Genomic DNA, 20,302 nt, shown 5'->3' on the forward strand with positions numbered 1-20,302 from the left:
TTGGCATCCTTTGTAAATACAGGATATTTAGTACTAGCAGGTCTTCTCATGCTGAGCATCCTGAAATTATCTCAAAGGCAATGAAATGTTAGAGTTTTGGTGTAGCAGGTCAGCTGAACTGGATGGCACTAGACCTTTACACTTATTTCTCCAGCTCTGGCCATTCTGGCTTTGTCCCTTGCTTTCCGAGATTCTCACCACTAGAGCAGGGGGAGGATTGCAATCTTTTTTTCTAAGCTTGCAAGAGACAGACTTTTACTCTCCAGAAATAAAGGAGACAAACCAGAATAAAACCAGACTGAGCTGGCACACACAGAAGAATGTGCAAGTGTTCACAGTCATTTTCACTAGGGTGCTAATTCTGATATTCTAGTAATAAAACAGAGTGAAATAAGGAACATATAGTCTTCTCCTTAGGGAATCCTAAGGAAAGTCTTCTGGCACATTTGGATTTTGAAATCAGCATACCAACCCCAGTCAGAGAGCAGTTTTTACTATCTTCCTGAAATGTTGCCAACAGGACAAGTGTTCTCAGGGGAAGGAAGCTGGCTGATGTTGGAGCAGGAGGATAGTGTGCCATCTCTCATTTCTGCAAAGTCTTGTCAGGCGTCAGCTATCTGGTGCACTCTTTCAGGAGAAATCGTCAATCTTGTTTCTTGGCACTTGTTGTCTGTCATCAACATCTCCTCTGTTGGCCATGCCTAAAAGTGTGGATCTGAATGAGTGTACCATGCCAACAATCCTGTCCAATTTCAGAGCTGGGAGACATGACAGGAGTCTTGCCAAGAGTGCTGTTTGCCTCAAGTGGTGTTGTTGGCCACTTTCAAATCCTTGATCATCATTGTATGCCGTAACATCATATCTGCAGCCTTAAATAAGCATTACGGTGTCAATACCATCAAGGGTGCCAGTTTATCTGTCTATACAGGATTGTCTGCATCATCACTTTATCCCAGGGGCAGGCATCTGTTGTGTGGGATGACCAGGACCAGCTGATAAACTCTTGAAGGATTTGCCAGTGTGTGCCTGTTGACTCCTAGATTGTGCAGCTTGGCCATACCACAATTTTACATTGGAACCATATCACTGAGTGGTGCCATGCTTCACATTTCTCCCTCCACCCCTCCCATTCTTCCCGTGAAGCAGCAGGTGGTGCCATGCCTTGAAGCAAGAGGCAGCTGCAGAAGAGCAGTTCTTTACAAATGGCTAGCCAGTCCTTGACTACACTCCTGTGATTGTCCCTGTGGATGGAGCAGGTTTGCATATCCCTCTGAGACAAGAGATCACCTTGGGCAGCAGTAGGATTTAGTGCTGGACTCTTAGACAGGGGCATAATAGGACAAGAGGTTGTATCTGGATCCCTATGTCTTTCATAGGACTTGGACTACAGTCCTACATCAGGACTGTTGCCAGAGTCACTGTGGTGTGGGAAGCTCATCTACCATTCATCAGGATTTTGATAGTTTTCTTGCACTGTCCTTCCTCAAAAACTCTCTTTAAATCTCCTCTATATGCCACTTTTTTCCAAATGGAAAGCCTTGCTTGCTTTTGAGTGTCCAGATGTGCAGATCAGTTTTCCTGGTTTGGGAGTAAGAGGTTCAAGACATCTTAAGCATTTTGGTATGTATGTCTGGAAATTGAATCCACTTCCTTTTACAGTTAACTATTGCTTGGCAAAAAGGCATATAGATAAAAATTTGTTGGTGAAGCAGAGCATACTACTATGGTCACAGATTTATATCAGTGGTGAGAAGCACATAATAAGCTCTTTTTGCAAACTTGTTGATAGTTTTGAACTTTCAGAACTTTTGACTCTGTTGTTCTTCACCTCTGCCCTTGAGAGGCTCATCCTGTATATTTAAGGACAGAAAGTCACATGCAAACTCTGGTTTTGTTTTAGGTTCTTAGGGAGAAAAGCTAATACTAGAAAAAAAATAGTGGTGATTGGTTATAATATTGTCACAGCAACTTGTGCTTTTCATGTGTTCTAAGCAATTGAACTAAGAGAAACAGATTTCTGACCAATAAGGAAAATAACAGAGTGCATCGCATTTCCCTCTTCCTCTCCTGCTCCAACAGGATCTGCTAATGTTATTGACATTCTTGTAACTTTTAAGGACAGAGACAGTGAGGGGCAGTGGCTTAAGAGGTTGGCTTAAATCTTTGACAGTGTCTTAAGAGGTTGGTTTAAATCTTTGTTCTATTTGTAATGCCATTCTGTGGAACCTTTGGGGGAAATATACTCCTAGAAATTTCAGTACAGTAATTTGTGCAATTCCATTTGAGATTTCTATTTTTTGACTGATAATTATTTATAATTAATTTATGTTACATCATGTCACCAGTTATTTGAACAGGAAATATGCCATCTGATGGTTTGTTCTGATTCCCAGTTATGGTTGAATTGAACTAAAAAGTGGAATATTACATATGCTGTTGTGTCTGAATTGCACTTTGTTGCTTTCTTTCCTGTTTTCATTTGATCACTGGAATCTGGGAGTGCTTAAACCTTTTCCCACCTGGTATTTTACAAAAAGGGTGTTGTGATACAAGCAAGTCAACTTAAAAGCCAGGAGGTTTCAGAAGGAATAATCCTCCTTTACTGTGCATTTCTGAATCTTACCTTTGTCCTTATGTACAGGATTTCATAACATGCCTTGAGAGTTTTAAATTTTGAAAGTAGCTCTTGAGAGAAAGGTGGTAGAAAATCAGTGGGTTTCTCCCTCCCCCCCACATTTGAGAGTACCTTTAGGTACTCTTCCCTTTAGGATTCAGGGAAATAATTTCAAGTAGGAGTTTATCTAATAGTTGGGTTTGTTCAGTCATTAGACGATTGAAGTTTTCAACCTAATGTAATTAAAGCACACAGTTTTTGTATGGTCAAGTGCAGCTCTTTATGCTCTGCCACAGCTTCAGCTGTGATGTCTGCTGTGGAGCCTATGTCTACTTTTGGTGCTAATTCAAGTGACCAGAAATGTGCATTAAAATGGGGTGTTCTCTGAAATGCTGTTGCAGCTGTAGCCCTGTAGCCAGCTGGTGTCTACTAACAAGCCCCAACCTGAGATTTTTAGTGTGCTGTGCTCAATAGAAATGCTTTAGTATTCATGAAAAGAACTGAAACAAAATCTAGCAGGATATTTGTAGGACTTAGATTTGTATTCTAGTCTTGAAGGTGGTATCACATAGGACGCTGGTGAGAAACCTGTCTCTCCTCAAATGTGATAAAATGCTAAACATGGTTTAAAATTGTAACCTCCCTTTTAGCTTGCTTTGATTTGTGGCAGAAGACCCCAAATGGATGTTGAATACTTCTAAGTTTGGCTAAGAGAAATAGAGAAGACACAAGTGCTTTAGGTTAGTAGTTTAGGTAACTCTCCCTCTTGAGGCTGTACTGCAGGCAAATTGCTGGTGCCATGGGTGGCAGTGCTGTACCACAGCATGGTACTTGATGTCAAATGTGTTCAAATGGCAGACTAAGTTAGGCATGCTAAAATGTCTCCTATTCCCAGAGTATATGCCCTATTTTGAGATGAGCAGCTACTGGTGAATGTGAAGAAGGAAAAAATAGTCAGTTATGTTAGCTTTTGTGACGGTTTTTTGTTTCATTTTGGGGCTGGGATTTTTGGTTTTGTTTGTTTGTTTGGGGGGTTTTTGGGTTTTTTAGCTTTCTGCAATCCTGTGAAAACAGGATGAGAGAAAAAACTTTTGAATTTTTTATTGAGTTTGCTGCAAGTGACATGAGGTGTTTTGCCTTTTTTTCACACTTGTGTCTAAAGCTTTCATTCGAAAAACGGGACACGCAGATTTTGCAAGATAAACTGGATACACTGTATGATGTCACTGGTAACAGAGTAGGGGGGAGAAATTGAAGAGATTTCTAGACAAAAAAATATAGGTGTGTCTTTTATGGAATAACTCTAGCTTTTGTTATCTAGAGTTAGTCTGGATTGTCTGGTAATGGCTTCTGAACACTAAGTACTGTAAAGGAGAGGAAGGTTGAAGCTGTCTGTGTGATGGGGTAGCAGATGGCTTAGTAGGAACAGGAAGCTCATGCCTTTGGCCAAAGTTATTGGGCTGGCTCTTGCCTGCAGGGAACTAACTGACTGGGAAGTTCTTGGAAAGAGGAACACTACATTTCTTGAGGAAACCATTCTTGTATGGCTTGAGGGGTTATAGAGATGCCATAAGTGTAATTGTGGATCCTGTTTGCTTCCTGATGCTGTTTTTCAAAAGGTTGGTTTCCTCTTTCTCCTCCTTGGCTGGTGTTTCATAAGTGAATCTCCCTGTTCATCATGATGTTGTCCAGACTTGCATGCAAAATGAAACTTAGTAAACTTCAGCTTAGTTTACCTGGCCTGGCCTATTTGATGTGGGCTTAACTTGTATTGGTGGAAAAGGTAGGTGTTGATTATAGTCATTGAAGTTACCTTTTTTCAGAGGCATACTATGTTATATTCCATTAAGAAGACTCATCATAGTGACCAAAGTTCCATGGACATCATGTAGAGTCAGAAGGGGAAAATGAGTGGAGAAGAAGGTAAGGAGGCCTCTATTCAGCACAGACAACCAGTCTGAGTAATTTAAAATTGATTGGATGACAAGGGTGGTTATGCTGTGTTACTGAACTTTCATTTTTTTATTTGGGGAAATAATTTCAGGTAGGATCTTATCTAATAGTTGGGTTTGTAATGGAAAGTAATGGAACTCCATTGGAGGGAACTCCAGTCTCCTAAGCAGCTTTTTACCTTCTATTGAAAGTAAAATCTGGTCCATCTTCTACACATCTACCAGTTGTTTCTCTACAGGTACTCCAGCTAGGAAAGGGAGGTACTCTTTATCTCCTTTTCTTCCAGTATTAACTGACCATGGAAAGGAAACTAGCCACGTCCTCTTTCCTCTGTATTTCCTTTTGCTGAGAAATCATAGTATATGGTGGGGAGACAGATGCAGTTGGCACATAACTACCATAGCCTCAAACACAGAAGCAGGAATACTCTACAGATCTGAAAAGAGCAATCCATGATTCTGTCGTTTCATGTGTCGTGCTTGTTTTGCTCAGCTGTGCATGTCAGCGAGGAGACGGCTTCGTTTCACACTCAAACCTCCTCTGCTGCAGATGGAAGTGTGCAGCCACCCCCTAAAGTCCTGCTCCTTAGCATGCATTACTTCTGCCTGCAGGGAGTACCTGCGGTTCTTACAAATCATCATCCATCTTCTTCTTTGGGTCGGCAGGGAAGAGAAGGATTAAGGCAGTGAAAGCATGGAGAAGAGCAAGGGAGAATGGTTTGGGAAGAAAGTAATCAAAGCTGTATAGGGGACAAGTGAGTAGAGCTATTTCCTGTAAGGCCATCCCTTAACCACTACCTCTGCTGTGGGAGGGCCCATCCCCTGGATACAGGTGAGGTGCACAGTTTTAATGAGATCCTCTCTAGGGAAAACTCCTGCACCAAGACACTGCCAGTTGTATGACTGACTGTCAGGAGTGCTTCAATAAAAGCTTTCCCATTATTGTTTTCTGCAAAGCAAGCCCATTTATTCTGGTCCTTTTCTCAGTAAAGACAAGTAATCACCATTCCATTCTAAGTCCTAATGTAGGACTTAAGTTTCTTCTAGAAATGAGAAAAAAAACCCAGAAAAAAAACCCAGTCTCCTGTCTTTTTCCAGACATCACTATTTCTACAGTTTGCATCATTCTTCCTGCCCTATTTGGGTCCACTTTTGGGTGGTCTTGTATTTAAAACTAGGCATTGTTTCTGTTCACTAGTAGCCTCTGACCTGAAACCAGCACTCCCACATGGCTGGACCAAGATAGGTTGATGCTTGTCCAACATGGCTCATTTTTTTTAGTGGAAAGGTAGGTAAGATGTGAGCAACAAAGCAGGTTACTTTTATTTTCCTGGAGAATATGTGGGCTGGGGACACAAAGATTCCAAAAAACCTAATCAGTACAGAAATTAAATGCTCCTATCCATCTTTAATAAAGCCTTTAATAAAGTTACTTTTATAAAGCCTTTAATAAAGTAGATACTTTGCAGACTTCTAAAAAGACTTTTTTGCTACACTCAAATATTTGGAGAGAAGGCAAAGTACATGTTTGTCCCAAAACAGAACTCAACTTGCATGTCATTTCTCATTCTTCAAAGGTTATAGAGAGCTTTCCAAAATAACCTATGAATTTTTTTCCATAAAAAGACTCTTCAAGGTAAGATAAAACAACTTCTTTAGAATCAGACAGCCCCAAGTTGCTCATTGCTTTGTGTTAATTCTTGCTTATTCCTTATATGAGGGACTAATACCCCAAAGAGTGACAAGATTAATTAGAACAGCCTGGCAAAGCTATTTAGGGTAGGGGTCCTGCACTGGAATACCCTTAGCCATATTTGAATGAAGAGCTTTGCAGATTATGTCACTGGTGGCAGTCATGGTCAGGACATTTTCTAGCCTAAGCAGTGCCAGCCTTGTGCAATAGTATTCCCCACAGATTTAAGGATGACAAGTCTCAGCAGGAGGAAAAAATTAAGCAATGGTGATTTCTGGTGGTGTTCTGCAGTAATTTGGAAGCTTTCCACCTTCAAGGCTCCATTTCCCAGTATGGAGAAAGACTGTGGCTGGAACTGGTACTTCCCAGTGCTGCCGCTGGTAGTCTTACCTTCACTAATGATGTTGGGAGGGTGAAGCAGGAGAGGGAGATATTCACTGTGCATTGCAGAAGGCAGACCTGTAAGACTTCTACTACATTCTTACAGCCTGCTTTCAAAATGTAGCTACAGCATGAGATCTGTCCCTGAGCAGATTGCAGAGACACACGTAAACCAGCTGTTGAAACCTGCAGGCTGCTACCAGCATCTCTATGTGTCTTGCTCCTTAACTGACCTCTGTGTTTTATTGTTTTTACTGGTGTATGACATGTACCATCTTTCCTAAACTCTTCACAAAAGTCTGTGCCATGTACAAACTGAAATCATTGATAGAAAAGAGCTCTTTTCCCTTCCAGTAGCTGACTTGCTTCTTGTGATCATCTGTGGAAGAAGGACAGATGGCTCAGATCTTTGCATAGGAAATGGAGTGGACTGTTCCTCTGCTAGTCCCAAGAAGGTCTCCTCCCACTGCAGTGAGACATAGAAAAGAGGAAGCATCCCTAGCAGTCTCTCTTGCATGCCAACTGGAATGCTGTCCTTTCTGAGTCACCCACCGCTAAGGCTTTGAGTGCTCTCTTCACATCCCTCTTATCTTCTAGTCCAGCCCTGACAGACAGTGTGGAAAGAATGTAAGTGGTGTCATTCCAGAAGTCATCCCCCGCTCTCCTCATAGCCAGCAGAGAGGGTTTGAGGCACGGACTGTGCTGCTTTTCATCTCTACTGGGCCTCCTTCATCCCGGCCTTCAGGCTTGTCCCATGGGGAGCAGAGCATTCCTGCTATGCACGAAGAACAAGGCAATTGCTACAAGCCACTTGCCAGTAGAACGTCCATGCACTGAAGATTCATTTTCTGGATCTGTTCTTTACTCTTTTCCAGTCTACCATTTGGGTTAAAACCAAGTCTTTTTAAAGCACAAATGGGTCATCATCACGCCATTTTGATCATAGCTAATGACCATTCATACATTCTCTGTGGACTTAGTAAGTTAGCTTTTCCAGCTTTTCAATTTGGTTTGTTTGGTTATATTTAGATAATAAAGAATATACTGCAGAGCAAACAAATGAAGATATGTATGGAAAAGGGAGAATCTTATCAATGTATATAATTACCTGAAGAGGGGCTGCAAAGAATAACCAGACTTTCTTCGTTGGTATCCAGTTCCAGAACCAGAGGCAATGGGCACCATCTGAAACACAAGAGGTTCCCTCTAAACATCAAGAAACACTTTTTAATTGTAAAGGTGACTGAGCACTGTCACGGGTTGCTCAGACAAGCTGTGGCATGTACCTCCTTAGAGATCTTCAGGAGCCATCTGAAAATTGTCTTAGGTAAGAATGTTGGGGTGACCCTTATTGAGCAGGGGGCTTGGCTCAGACAGCCTCCAGAGGCCATTTTCCCTCCTCAGCCTCTCTGTGATCTGCTGTGATTTATGATTCTGTGAAAAAGACACAATAAAACTTGTTTAAAATTTACAATACTCACTCAAAGTCAATTTTTTCTGTCACTACATTAAATTATTGTCAGAATCATAGCTTAAAAATGTATTTTTATTTCAATTAAGTTAGATAGTAATTAGATAGTAACCAATATCGTGTCAGAATGCAGAATTTCTACCTATTTTCTACCCATTTTGTCTGGATCTCCTTTGGTCACACAGAACTCTACTGCACGAGAAAAGACAAACCAATTCTTCAATGAGTCACACAGCTTATTTTCCTGTCCAAGTTCAAAGTCAATGAATCCTGGCTTTCTTACTACTCAGAAGGAATGGAAATTCAGAGACAGAGATATGTGGGGTATTTCTGTGACAAGTGCGTCAGTCTTTCCCTTAGTACATTTCTCCTGTGGTTTTTGTGGTATCCAATATGATACACACCATTCTCACTTTTGAGTGCATTCAGTTCATCTGGTGCCTGATCTCTGTCTCCTGTTTATTAGTAGCACTGTTGACATGCTCTGTAAACCTAAAGGCAAGGAATTTATCATGAAAACATAGGTATTATCAACAGCACAACAGTAATTCTGTGCACAGTGGTCGAAGAGTCAGATATTCTTGGTGGTTTTGTTTGCAATAGCTTTGCTGATGTATCAGTGTAGAAAAGAGGGTGAAGCTTGGTGCTATTCTGGACATGAGTCCTTCACAATCCTTCCCCCAGGAATCATACCAAGTCTCCAGGACAGGGAAGGAACCCTTTAACTGTGTCTGTAGGTTTGACACCTCTGTGCATCTGACAGACCTCTCAGGGGAAGAAATTGCTATCAGGCTTGCAGGACAGACAAAAATGGTGTCTGGAAAGACAGTGTGGAGTCAGTAATTTCAGAACTGTACATTGGAGATGCCAACAGAGCAGTGAAGCTACATTGATATCTGGTGGAAAGGGAGAGAACTGGGACAATCCTGTGAGGTATACAGTTCATGTAGGTTTGGAAAATCCTGACCCCAGTTTTCTTGGTGGCATGGGAAGTGTCCTCATGCTTCCTGCTTAGACAAGTGGTGCAGTCTTTGGGTAGGGGTACTGATACATGCCAAGAGATGGAAGGAAGAGCAGAGCCGGTTTGGACCTTCTGCTAGTGGTCATGGCTGTAATACTTTTAGGAAAGAGCTCATCTATTATTAGCATTAGCACTTTAATAAAGCACAGAGCTCAGACTCACAGATCCTGCAGGATCTGACTGTTTGCATCAATTGTGTTTCCAACAGCTGTGGGTCCCAGGAAGCCTCATCAGCTTGGGTATGATGACAGAACCAAAACACCTCTGAGTACCTACGAGGGCCTGCACATTGACAAGTAAGCTTCCTGGAAAGTGAGGGACTTGAGAGTAGGAGGGACAACATAAGGAATCCTCTTTGCGTCACCATGGGTCCGGTGGACTGGCACAGATCCAGAGCTAATGGGCTCCTGCTGAACTGCCCCAGCTCTGCCACATCCCAGATAATTACCACTGAGGAATGTCCCAGTGCTAGAACACTTTCTGAAGCTACTAAATATTGTGACACAAAAGCTGACATAGGTTCTCTCCCTGTGTTTTACCATCCTTATCTCCTCAGCTGATCGCTGTGCTGCCCATAGTTCCTTTATCCTGCCATGACACTAACCCTGAAGGTTCACATCCAGGAGATGCTGCATGCTGCTATCTGGTTGAGCAGTGAGCTAATAAGCCTTCCTGGATTTAGATAAGCACTAGGTAGTGACATAAGATGCTCAGGAAATATTGGGATTTTTGCCAAAGGTAACAAGCCCAATGGACTCAAGCTAATAGATGTTCATCTGACAATGTAGTCCAGAAACATCTTGGCTATTCTGCTGACAAGGATTGTACAAATCTGTGGACAGCAGTAAACTGGCTAGCAGGAGCACTCCAGACTTACCCAGACAGACAGTGGTCTTTAGTTACTTGTTTACATTCTGTTTCTTTAGTAATACAATAAATATCAAGTTTCCACTCTTCTGGAACTTGAGATAGAGATCTGTCACATTTTTCAGTCTTGGCACAAATACTCTTTATTAAAAACAAAAACTGGGGGAGAAGGGGGAGTTGAAACCAGAAAACTTGTCATAGATAGTTCTTCTGCTGAAAAGAAGGAACCGATACTATCTGTAGATTTGACTTCACATAGTTTGTGTAAGTGCCTGGACAGCAGAAGTCCACAGGTTCATTTTACCACCCATTGCAGTCTTCCTTTTTTCCCTGAAGTGACTGGAAGCAGAGAACAGTTTGTTATTCATCTAGTTTACTCTGCTTACATAGCTTACTATTTACTCCTTGAAGTCTCATTCATTTATAGAAACGTCCTTGATATTTTTGCATATTATAAATATATCGGAACACAAAAATATTTCTGCATTTATGAGCTCTACATAAACACAGAGCTCATAAACTGTGTCATTTCCAAAGATATATTGGCTGTGCCATTTCCAAAGAGATCCCAGTAACCAGAGACCACAGAAAGGGCTCAGTCATGAGGTGTACGAGCGTCTCTCAGGCTTCTTCCCTCCAGCAGAAAAGCTGTGCCAGCTGCTGACTAGAGTGGAGTGTATCTCAGCTGATGCCTCTTTGTAGCTTTTGGATTACAGCTATCCCATTAAAATAAAGGTCTGTGGGACTAAATTCATATTCAGTGATAGAGGGCCAAGAGAAGAGTGAGAAGAAGCCTATGAGGCTTTGATGCCTGAGATAAAGGAGCCCTGGGCAATCAAGATAGGAGAGAGAGTGGGAAAAAAATAACTAAAATAAAATAAAATAAAATATCTTTCTTTTGCTTATAGGCATTAGATGTGGGTCCTGTTTGCCATTCATTTACCTCCTAAGAAAATAAACTTGGGGCACCATTGGGTCTGAAATGTGGCACCATTGGGTCACCAGACAGCTGAAGAGGCTGGGGAGGCAAAAAGGACAATGGGCTGCTGCGTTGATTTAGCATGGCCTGGATTTTGGTAGCAGATGAGGGCTGCAGAAGTAGCTTCTGTGAGAAGCTGCTAGAAGCTTCCACCATGTCCAACAGAGCCAATCTCTGATGGCTCTGAAGATGGACATGCTGCTGGCCCAATTACAGAGGTTGGTAATGCCTCTGTGATGACATATTTAAGAAGAAAATCAAAACAGGGCATGTTCAGTTTTTCCCAGGAGCAGCGAGGTGCCACTGCCAGCACAGCCCAGAGTACTGTCCCACAGCAGCCCACCGCCATCTCAGTGCGGCCCACGGCAGCCGCCACCATCTCAGTGTGGCCCATAGTGAGCCTTGCCTGCCTGGCCACCCTCAGACAGCCCCACTGTGGGCAGAAGGGAGGAGGTGACAGCGGCAGTGGTGGCTTCTCCTTCCCAGCACCCCACATGAAGAGAGGCCTTAAACAGCACCAGCACCACGATGGCTGCCACTGCCCACACAGTGGTAGTGGGGCCGCCTGGCCACCAGCGAAGCATGAGGAGAGATTCCCCAATGTGGAACCTAGATGAGATCCCCTTCTTGGTGCTGCAGGATCCTGCAGGAATCTTTGAATTAGTGGAGCTTGTTGGCAATGGTACCTATGAGCAGCAGTTTTTCTTCCAGTCAGAGAAGAGGACATGTGAGGGACAACAACATGGCAACACCAAGGTCAGTGGGAAAAAAGAGGCAGAGGAGGTGCTCCAACTGTCGGAGCCAAGATTCCTCTGCAAGCCATGGTGAGGACTATGGTACAACAAACTGTCCCCTTGTAATGCATGAAATCCATGGGGGTTGCAGAGATCCACTCACAGCCCATGGGAAAAGTGCTCACACTGGAGCAGGTGGATGCCAGAGAAAGCTGTGATCCAGTGGCAGACTCAAATAGAGAGAGAGGTCTCCTGCGTCCAGAGATAGAGGCTCTTTCTAGAGGCCCTTTCTTCCAAACTAGAGCAGCCTGTCCTTAGAGGACTGCATCCTGTGGATGAGTGACCCACGCCACAGCGATTTTGGGAAGACTGTTTGCCCGTGCAAGGGACCCCATGGCATAGCAGAGAGAAGACTCCTCTTCCTGAGAAAACAGAGGAAGATCTTGAGTGACAAACTGACCAAAACCCACAAGCCCTGTCTCCCTGCACTGTTGGTGGTAAGGAGGGAAGAGCTGGGGGGAAAAAAAGTGTTTCAAAGGCTTATTTTTTTTTAATTCGAACCTGTTTTTTGCCATAGAGTGTTTTCTTCCAATCCACAACTCATGAGACCTTCGTTGATTTTTTTTCTCTCTCCTCTGCCCAGCTGAGAGCAAGAGGGGTGAGCAAATGACTTTCATGGGTGGCTGGCATTAGGGCCAGTGTCAAACCATGACAGCTGCCAGGACTTCAGTGGCTGGCGTGGGCAGTAGAGCCATGACTTGCGGGCAGCAGTGGCTCTGGTGGGCATTGCTGAGGCTGCTGCCTGGAGAAGAAGCACTGCTGGTGCCTGAATACTAACCCTCAGCTCACCAGGATACATCCAGGACAAAATGATAAGCTGGGAGCAGGGTGCAGCTACCAGCTGGACAGTAGCTGGTAGCTAGTGGCTGTCTTACCAACCATGCAGTGCTGAAAGTTAGATTGGGTCAGGATGATTGTTGGGATGTCTTTTTTTCCTATTAGTCAAGCAGGTTTTCCAAGTTTATATGTTGTTGCAATTTTTATTTTTCCGGGGCCTCTTTCCTTGGGTCAAAAAATGTGTAGTCTAGAGCTCTTTTGTTTAGCTCTCAGCTTGAGAATGGGAAAAAGTTACTCATGGCTGAGTTCTCTGCATATAATTGAATTTCCTGGGTCTCTGAACAGTGATTGAAACTGGTTCTATCTAGGACATTAGTAGTAAGAGCACCTAGGAGTTCAGTTGGCAGGTACAGGTACGCTTTCTCTGAAAACCCAACCCAAATAGGAATGCTACCAAGAGCTGGGGACTTTGGTTATTTTGTGTGTACTTAAATGTTATCTGTGCTGATCAGCCTCCTCAGTATTTGGTTGTCTTTGTTTTCATTTTCACATGAACACAATGATGGTGCTTTTAAACTGAGGTATTTCAGGCATAGTCTTACGCAATTTGCTCTTATACAGCTGAGACATGGGAGCCTATCTGTCTATGACAAGGATTAGTTTATTGCTTATTTAAAAGAGATCTTGAAAACTTGTTTATAACTGTTTACATACAATTTTTTCAACAATTCAGATTGCCTAAGGCTACAGCATGTTCCCTATGCTTATGTGCAGTGTGTAACCCCCATGTGGCCTCAGGCAAATGGAGTGGTTAAAAGATTTATGCACTATGTGGATAAACAAAATCTGGGAGAATTTCCCTGAGGCTTTGGCTGGATTGGCAAAATGGTGTGATTTTAAAACATGATAGCTAGTACCTGGTATTTCTCCTATATGCTGGCCTGATGAGGAAAAATCTGTATGAAAGAACCATAGATTTTTAATAAACCCTACTTTGGCATAGCAGATGCTCACAGCTTGCCCTAACTAATGTTTTATAGGACAGCAACTACCATCACTGAAATAAAACTTTCTTCTTAGAGCAAACATAACCTGGCGCAAAACAAATACTTTGAAGACTTTCAAGAATTTCCCTGACCGGGCCATGCAAAGAACACACCAGACAGATGGAAAATTAGGGAATTTCTCTTTCTGAGTAGGAAGCAAAGAGTAGGCTGCCAAAATCTCCTGCGGGTTAGGATCCTGGCCTGACCCTTGTGGAGGATTTCCTGGAGCCCAGTATCAATGGGAACAATTCCACAGGCTAAAAAATTGGAGGATTTCACCTGCAATGTGTTTCCCTTGTTCTGGTTTTGTGTTAAACCCACAAAAGCCTAGAATTTAGTGGAGTGGAAGTAGCCGAAGGATGTGGAAAGCCTTTCTCACTCTTACTCAGCTTGCAAGCAAAGTACAGCAGGCTATTTATAGGCAGCGTGCAATACTGATTTCTCTAGGGAAGAGATTGATCTTCTCTCAGTGTAAGCCAGTCCCTCACCGGCTCAGCCCAAAACGAAATAGAGATGCTGCCTTGGCTTCCAACACCGAGGAGGAAATAAATTTTAAAACAGCCCCGGCCGTGGCAGCGGCACCGCCGACCCTTGCGCGGCATCTTTAGAGCCCCTCTCCGGGGACAGCTCGGTGGGTGCCGGGGTGCGCGGGGGATCCCCAGTCCCGGCGGCGCCCCTGGAGCCGCTCGCACGGAGCACCCGGGGAGAGCGGCGGTCCGGGGATGCTGCCGCTCTTCGGGAGGAGCAGCCTTCCCGCCGGGAGCTCCCGCGGCCCCGGCCCGCGGCTGCCGCCCGCTGGAGGGAGCGGGCAGGGCCGGGGCCCGGGCTCTGCGCGGCCCCGGGCCTCTGGCGTTTCTTCTTCTGCCGCCCGCTGCCTCTGGATCGAGTTACCGCATCCCCGGGAAAGGCCCCTGATCTCCGCGGGACGGCATCGGGACGAGGAGTAGCCCCAGCTACCTGCGAGGCAGGTTGGCTGCCCATCACTTCTCACTCTCAGGGTTACTCTGCTAGAGTTCCTTTTTTTTTTTTTTAATAAAAAGCCGTTCAGCAATCTTTTTTATTCCTAAAGGGATTTATTATGCATTCCGCTCATACTGGCTTGCCAAATTCCAGTTTACAACCCCACACGATGTCTCCCATTACGATGGCTGGTATAAACCACCGTCTCTCACTCATGGCTTTGAGAGCTCCCATCAGCACACTCACCTGTTCTGTTTCAACATCGGTGTGAAATGTAGGTGTGAGGTCCAACAATATTTTGTTGTTGCACTCCCCAGGGCTACACGGGAAGGTAGCACTTCCATGTCTTACCACCATCCTGCCTTTATGCCTCCTTTTAATCCTTTGTGCTGGTGCAAGCCCTCAGGAGCCCCTGTTAGATGCCCGCCCCAGTGATCCAGTAACACTACCGGCTCAGAGTGTAGGCTTTTCCCTGTAGCCTCTGCACACCAGTTCCAAATTCAAAGTTTTGTCTTTGCTTTGAGATGCCTTTGTAAACCAGCCCATCCCACAGAACAAGCCAGGCTGTATCATGTGTATGTCCTGCCCAGTCACCTCTCGGTAAAGTTGGTGCCACTGTAAATGACAGTGGTGATTTGCACATTTCCTTCAATATTATTCCTGCTACTAATACCTGTGGAACAGCTCTAGAGAAATCTTTGACCAACAACTGTTTTTCAAGTGTTTTTATGTCTGTCAGCTAAGTAGATGAAAGGCCATTTAATTTGGACTGTTTCTTTTCCATAAGTCATGCTAAACTGAAGCAAGGAGTTTATCAATGCTCATGTGATTTTAATCAGTGCAGTTACCTTTTTTTTATCATAATTCTGACTTTGCCTAAGAACAAAACCAGATTTATTTGATAAGGTTGTGGGATTTTTTTCTGTAGAAGGGACACTAATTACACACAGCTTTCCCTCATGACCCTTTTCTCAACCAGCAGCCATCAATGGGCCTCGAGTTTTCAGAATTTTCCCAGTCTTCCAAGGTGAGTATCAGTTGAACACTAATGGTCAGCCATTATTCCTTGGACTTTTGGAACGAGTGTCCTGCACATTTTAATGAAAAAACCCCAACCGTCCAAATTTGGTCTTTCCCTCTAGAAGAAATCCAGTGTTCTCTTTTTGTAGAAAGGACTATGGGATTCTCAGCCATCCTCATATGACAAGTAATCCATCACTTATAAAACAATATCTCACTGCTTTCTAAATCCATAAGGTACTTGTACTTTTAATATTTTCCTTTTTTGTATCAATAGCAATTTACCACTGGAATATACTAATAGGAACATATAGTTTAAAATTTTAAGTGGTTTTGGTCTCTGTCTTGTATACCTCAGAAACTCTCCTCTTGTATTTAGGTCCGCTGGTCAAGACTTCTTTTCCTACTATTTATTACTGATGAACCTCATTGGCTTCTTGTCTATATTTATTACTATCAATTTCCATTTCCTTCTGTTTGATAGACGGTGCTCTTTAACAAGTCCATTTATTTCCACTTTGAAGTGAACTTGGCTTGTGTTGTTTTCCTCACTTTGTCACTGAGAAGATGAACCGTGAAACCTTCCAACCCAGCTGGTTTAGAAATTAAAGGGGTTTGGTGGCAGTGTGGTAGTGAGTCACAGGGAACCAGCCAGGTTTATAACCATTTGTCATATGAGGTCCTTCAGTTCATGGTTTTACCTTTGTCATGGAACATTCAAATTATCTGGAAAAAAAATCCTGATTATGGCCTACTGTGCTGAATCTTGTAGATTTGATTACAAGGAAAAACTGTTGAGTTTGATGATTTCACCAGCCACAAACCTGGTTGCCTCTGTTCAGGAATCTAAAGTGGCAAGGTAAAGGTTGTAGACAGAAACCTTCAAACCTGTCTTTTTGCACACTCTGGAAATCTTCAGTAAGGTGAAATGATTTAAGGAGAACTCTGCTGGCCAAAGGCAATCATCTAGCATGAAGGTTTTTTTAACTCAATGGAACTATTCCTTTCCTCACAGAAAATAAGTTAGCAAAGAAGAGTTGGAAAAGAAAAACTGCAAACAGTTTTAAGTGAAGAGTGTCTGCTTGAAAACTATCAAAGTGAAGTTCTGTCCTTACTTCTCTGTACAATTATTCTACTCTTGGTCTTTTCTTTCATATCTCATGAAAATATTTGTGGTCTTCTGATCAAATGCGCTGGAAGAGAATTGTTGTTCTTTTTCTGTATCAATTAAAAGCCAGCCTTGTGTTGCTGTAAGAGAAAAAGACTAAATGAACTATTAATATTATTAGTACTTATCTTATTTGAACCAGATTTGAGATATATGAGTTCCTAACTCGAGGTTATATATGGAGAGAGAGGGCAGCAAGATAAATTGGCAGCAATTGGCTTTAGAACTGATCATGAAAAGTATTTCTTAACCCTGGTTATATTTGGAACACATTGTTACTTATAGTTTACATAGGTTCAGAAATATCTTGCACAGATTCCTACAAGAAAAATCCAGTGAAGATCATTATATAGAAATATTCCACTAAGGTCTCACAGACACTCTACCTCATGGAGCAGTGCATGCTGCGAAATATTGTACACTCACATTTATTTTAACTATATACAGGGCAGATGCTAAAATCCCCTTTTGTAGGTAGGACACTGGATTAGATGGAGCTGTGGCCTGACCCAGAACAGCTTTTGCATGGTCTTATGTACATGAATCCAGCTCTCCCTACAGCTGCATCCCAGTTCTTCTGGGATGGACATTGGAAACCTCACTATCAGGTTCTACATGTGGCGTAGACAAGACACCATTGGAAAACTGCCCATGCCAGTGTGGCTTTCAGCACATATTGCCTGTGCAGGAAACCTGGAGAAGCAGGGGAAAAGGTCAGACTATCCTAATCCATTTACTGCTCTCCTTCTCCTCTCCTTCCTTCTAAGCACTTGTGGGTTTTCAAACCCCACTGTTCATCTTCATGCTTGTGAGTGGCACAGATTTTGGCTTTCTTGGATGTGTCACAGCATGGTTTAGTTTCCTGGATTTCTACATAGTTTTTGAACTGAGATTATGAAGGTGCTCTTAGTAGGAACCAATTCTTTTTATTGCCCAGCTGTGCCTGACACAGGCTGTCCAGAAGCAAACTGCTGCTGCTAAACTCAAAATCAAACCTGGCCTGCCAATAGGTCTACAGTGAGAACATTTGAGGGGAACCTATGACTGTATCAGCACTTAATCAAACCAAATATAAAGTTCTGTGGTGAATATGTACAACAGGCCTCACAAGCAACACTTTCTCCCACAAAATCTGGCAGTGCAACTAAGAAAGTTGCTCTGTTCCATGCTGCTGAGTGTAGTTTAGTTTAAGAGACAGAAATAGCACAGTTGTGTGTAAATTACATGACATTATTTGAAAACAACTCTGAAAGAATAGAGACTAAAAATCTCATCTAATTAATGTGTAACAATAGATGATGATTTATTGACTCCTCTGTGAATATACAGTTTCTATTGGCAATATTTAGATATGTTTTCTCAGAAATTCGTAATTATTTTTGTTTAGTAATTTATGATGAAACATTTTACAAGAAACAAGGCACTAAAACGTACAGTTAGTCATCCTTATTACATATGCTGGGAGTGTCAAACATACAGTACATTCCCCTGGCTTAAACAATTATTAAATTTCTTCCCCCAGCGGTACTTCTTGTTGAAGCCATGAGAATATACATATTTTAGGGTCCTACTTTTCCTCCTTTTACTCACTGTTTCCGTAGGAAAAACAAAGAATTTGCTATGAATATTAGCTACACAATAAAGATAATGAAAACATCATTCATCACATTTCTAAGGACTCAGACATACTATGAGATCCTTACAGATTCAAACTATAACGTGGGTATTTTTTATTAATTAAAAAACCAAACAGCAGTACAAATAAAATTTGTTTAAAGGTGCAATTCTAGAAGCTACTTCTATGCACTCCAGAACAAGCTCTGTTTGGTGTCTGAGGCACTAAAATACTAAAACAACACTTTACAACAGGTGAGATGACTGGGCTGACACCATGCTAGGAAAATCAGATCAACCTAGTGGCTACCAGTTGGCTAAAAAGGAGATCTTAATAGCGCACAGTTTTTAGCCCAATTTAAAAAGCAAACCGCAGAAAAGAATTGTCGCTACTAAAAGGCAAAGACCACAAGGGATACCATCTATTACTCCATTAAAATACTTAGTATCAGAAGGAGTGATACATGTTCAAGGATCTTATGACAAACAGCCCAGTACTTAAGTGCTCATTCTGTTTCAGGTTCTTGCTGACCATAAGCACAAACATGTCAAAATGTAATTTTACATATTGTTAAAATACAATGGAATCTAATGTCACGTACAATACCATGTAAAGAAACAGTGGTTTCCTAATTATTTGACCATTTATACAAAAACACAATGAGGAGCACTTAGATTCAGGTTTCTTCTTGAGATTCTCAAGCTCCTGTGATAGCAATATTTTAGAGATCCAATTTTTAATGCCTCTGCATTTGGACTGCAGTGATCCTGAGCCTCCTGAACACACATGGAAAGATTACCACTTTCAGAGGTTTTCAGAGGATCCTTGCAGTCTCCTTAATCAAACAAATTCAGGTGCAAATTCAGCACTGGAGGAATATACATGCAAAACAGGGGACGATTCTGCTGAATAAGAAAAAGTGATGGTGGAGATATAACCACATGGCACAACCTCAAATAATACCCTCGGCCACTGCCAAATTCAAGTGAAAGTTTCTTTTTCACTTTGGAGAGATAAAACTTCTCAAAATATGGCCATGTCTTGGTTTGGAAAGACAGATGTCTGCTAAGGAAGGCAGGAGGCCCCCCTGAAATGAAAAAAACCCCTTCCCTCCAAATTACTATAAATTTTAAATTAAGGGGCTCTCGGGCAAAAAATACGGGAGCAGGAAATAAGAGTCCTTTACCAGGGAAGAAAATTTAAAAAAAAAAGATAAAATAAACAATGCAGTAAACTAAACAACACTGACAGTGTCAGAACAGAACCTGACACCCTGTTGGTCAGGGTGTTGGTAGCAGTCCAATTGGAATTGTGGTGCAGTCCTCCTGAAGTGTCAGGTGTGATTCTGTTGGAGCAGGAATCCTGTAGAAAGGTGTAGTCTTCCTCTGAAGAGAGGCAGCTGTTCCTCTGGGAAATCCAGTGGAGAAAGCCATGCTGGTGTTCCAGAATCTCAAGATTATATCTGGGTAGCAATGCTTGGCTCCTGCCTTTGGGCAGACCATCTCACAATGGGATGCTATAGTTCTTATCAGTCATGCAGTGACATTCAGTAGCCTGTTATCAGCAGAGGTCTTCTTGGAGGGAGGAGTGGTTGTGGAAGAGAGAAAGAAAACTGCCCACTTAATAGAAGACAAATGCCATACTGATGGCAAATAGAATACAATTTGCTTGGCAATCCAGGACAGGCCACTATTAATGTATCATCACAAGATGGTAGTACTAGCAGAGACGTCCGTAAGACATTTGAAAACATATTATCTCTTTCCACTTCTTGGGTACTGTAAAAATAATGCTGTTAAACTGCATGATTTTTTGGAAGCAAGAGGTTCTTCCTCAGCAATGCCAATCAGTCAAAAACCCAGCAGGTCAGCACCTCTGAAGAATAAGCCCTATACACACGAGTGCTGCTGGATGGCAGCTGGTGGTAGAACAGCTTGTGCAACC

This window comes from Camarhynchus parvulus, chromosome 2 (genome assembly GCF_901933205.1).
Source record: "Camarhynchus parvulus chromosome 2, STF_HiC, whole genome shotgun sequence".
NCBI lineage: Eukaryota > Metazoa > Chordata > Aves > Passeriformes > Thraupidae > Camarhynchus > Camarhynchus parvulus.